This window comes from Portunus trituberculatus, chromosome 36, assembly GCF_017591435.1.
Source record: "Portunus trituberculatus isolate SZX2019 chromosome 36, ASM1759143v1, whole genome shotgun sequence".
NCBI classification, from domain to species: Eukaryota; Metazoa; Arthropoda; class Malacostraca; order Decapoda; family Portunidae; genus Portunus; species Portunus trituberculatus.
This window is the reverse complement of record NC_059290.1, coordinates 2356725-2359224: the sequence shown is the minus strand read 5'-3', so window position 1 is coordinate 2359224 and position 2500 is coordinate 2356725. Positions and strand designations below refer to the sequence as shown.

Below are 2500 nucleotides of genomic sequence, written 5' to 3'. Positions count from 1 at the left end.
TGGTTAATGTACAGTCTAGCTCAAAAGTCGTGTATCTTGTCACATTCACTCCCTCTGTGGTCTCAGTTGCCTTCAGCTCCCAATCCTCTGAAATGCTAAGTTTACCAACCGAAAACCCAGTTACTAATAGAATATATTACCACGCTCACTCCCTCTCTGAATCATGTTTCCTACCTTCAATTTTTAGTCCTCTGGTACACTGTTAATCTCGCTACAAAACCTGGTAACTAACGGAATATCCTGCTACACTCACTCCCTCGGTTTACTTGTTCCCTTCAGTTCCATATCATCGCATCTACTGACAGTCTCCTCACAAAACTCAGTAACTAAAGCAATATCAGAGCAGAAGCCTTCAGCCTGAACACAAGTACACATAAGCTTACTTGACCAGAGGGAGACAAGACCCATATCATGTATCACAGAGGGACTAACACGTGTATCATTTTTAAGGTTTTTGCAGGGTCTTTCGGATACCTGCGTTTTCAATTTCAAATACACGCACGCAAGTAAGCAGTAAATCTCAAAAGAGGGGGTGTAGGAAAAAGACAAAAACACGTGCTCGCAACACAAACAGCATCTGTTCAACGTAATCCCTTGCTGAGGAAAGGAAAAAAAAGAAAAAAAAATCATTCATGTGCAAAATGAAAGCAATTATATACAAGTGCGCAGCTGTACAAAAAGAAAAAAAAAAAGAAAAAAAAGAGGACGCACTAAATACAACAAATTAAAAGCAGTAAAAAAAAAAAAAAACAAATTGGAGTTATGGAATATTAATGCCTCTAATATTATCCCTTTTATAAAGCCGCCCTGTTACTTGCCTCCAGTATCACCGTAGGGACACAAACTTATGGATTGGAAATGAAAACCGTCACGATGCGCTAATGTTAAGCGGACACGAGGCGTAAATAAAGTGAAGCGATATTACAGTACATAGAGAGAGAGAGAGAGAGAGAGAGAGAGAGAGAGAGAGAGAGAGAGAGAGAAATACAATACCTATCTCTTGAATTTGTACCAGTAACTTCACCTGTACTAATAACACCCCGTGAATTACTGTAGCATCTGTACCCATTCCTGGTCCTCCTCGTCTGTATCCCAATGTGTGTTAATGACTGCCTTTGTAATGAGACTGTCAGAGGTGATAATCTTGCCTGAATTGTATGGCGGGTCTCTCTCTCTCTCTCTCTCTCTCTCTCTCTCTCTCTCTCTCTCTCTCTCTCTCTCTCTCTCTCTCTCTCTCTCTCTCGCTCTCCCTCTCGTATTCTTTCCATCGGTGTTGTCTTGCCTCGAGGAGTTTTATTTCTCTATTTTTCTTTATCCTTTTTATCTGTATTTTTTTTTATCTGTTTGTGTTTTACTGCTCCAAGTTGTGTCACAGTCTCTCTCTCTCTCTCTCTCTCTCTCTCTCTCTCTCTCTCTCTCTCTCTCTCTCGCTCTCTCGCTCTCGCTCTCGCACACCTCCCTTGCTTTCTCTCTCTTAATTCCACTTTTTTTTCTCTCTCTTTCTCTCCCTTTCTCATACGGGGCACCAATTTAAAGTTAGGCACCAGTACTCCTTCTTCCACGAGGAGGAGGAGGAGGAGGAGGAGGAGGAGGAGGAGGAAATTCGACTTACAATGGAAAGGCTAATTGCTTGCGTGCGATGGAGGAAAGAGGAAAGATGGGAAAGATGATAAAAGAAAGGAAAAATTATGAATAAGGAAGGAGAAATGAAAGAAAAAGGAAAGAGAAATGAAGGAAGAATGGTAAAAGAGCAGAAAGGAGAATGCGAAATGAGTGTACAGAGAGAGAGAGAGAGAGAGAGAGAGAGAGAGAGAGAGAGAGAGAGAGAGAAGAAAAAAGCTTCTAGATTGAATTGTGTCCAGCTTATTGATTAGATATAAATGCAGATGGAGAAATATGCAGTAATACTCTCTCTCTCTCTCTCTCTCTCTCTCTCTCTCTCTCTCTCTCTCTCTCTCTCTCTCTCTCTCTCAACAAAAAAAATACAATAAAACTATCACACGCCATAACTTCAGTCTTGCCACAAAATTTCCCTTTTGCAACATTTACCTTGAGTTTCGTTTCTTCGTTTCGTCACATTTGCATAACTTTTCCAGGTGCTAAGAAGACGCGGATGGGGGGTGGCTGTGGCTGGGAATGGGAAGTCAACCACCTTATCTAAATCCCCAAGACACACCAGGTCACCAAGAGGCCAGGTATGTGAGTAAATGCATATATACCTGTGTTTGCGTGCGTGCGTGAGTGAGTGTAAGCACGAGAAACTGTACTGGACTTGAGGGAAACTGTTTAACCACTTAGTATATATATTTTTTTACTTTTTTTCTCTCTTTCTGTATCACTCGGCGTCTATGTTAAATTAGAAGGTGTTTATTCCCACCATCGGACACTTAAACTCGCTGAGGTGTTCAGGTAATCAGGTGGGAATGGCGGGCGGGGCAGGAGAGCGAGCGTGCGAGACGGGAAGTGGGAGAGGAGAGACAGGAACGGCGTGTCACTCCCC

The 2500-nt window shown here is 42.3% G+C and overlaps 1 protein-coding gene across 2 annotated transcripts in view; it reads right to left on the bottom strand.

Annotated features, from left to right (window-relative positions):
• The window catches only part of LOC123513671 (hemicentin-2-like), an 80003-nt gene that overhangs the window by 77469 nt on the left and 34 nt on the right, over positions 1-2500 (bottom strand). The window contains exon 1 of one of the 2 annotated variants that reach the window (XM_045271009.1): positions 2050-2500. This exon is cut by the window's right edge and continues 34 nt beyond it. The gene's annotated coding sequence lies outside the window, so the exon portion shown is untranslated. The remainder of the gene's footprint in view (positions 1-2049) is intronic. The other variant, XM_045271010.1, reaches the window with a different exon arrangement.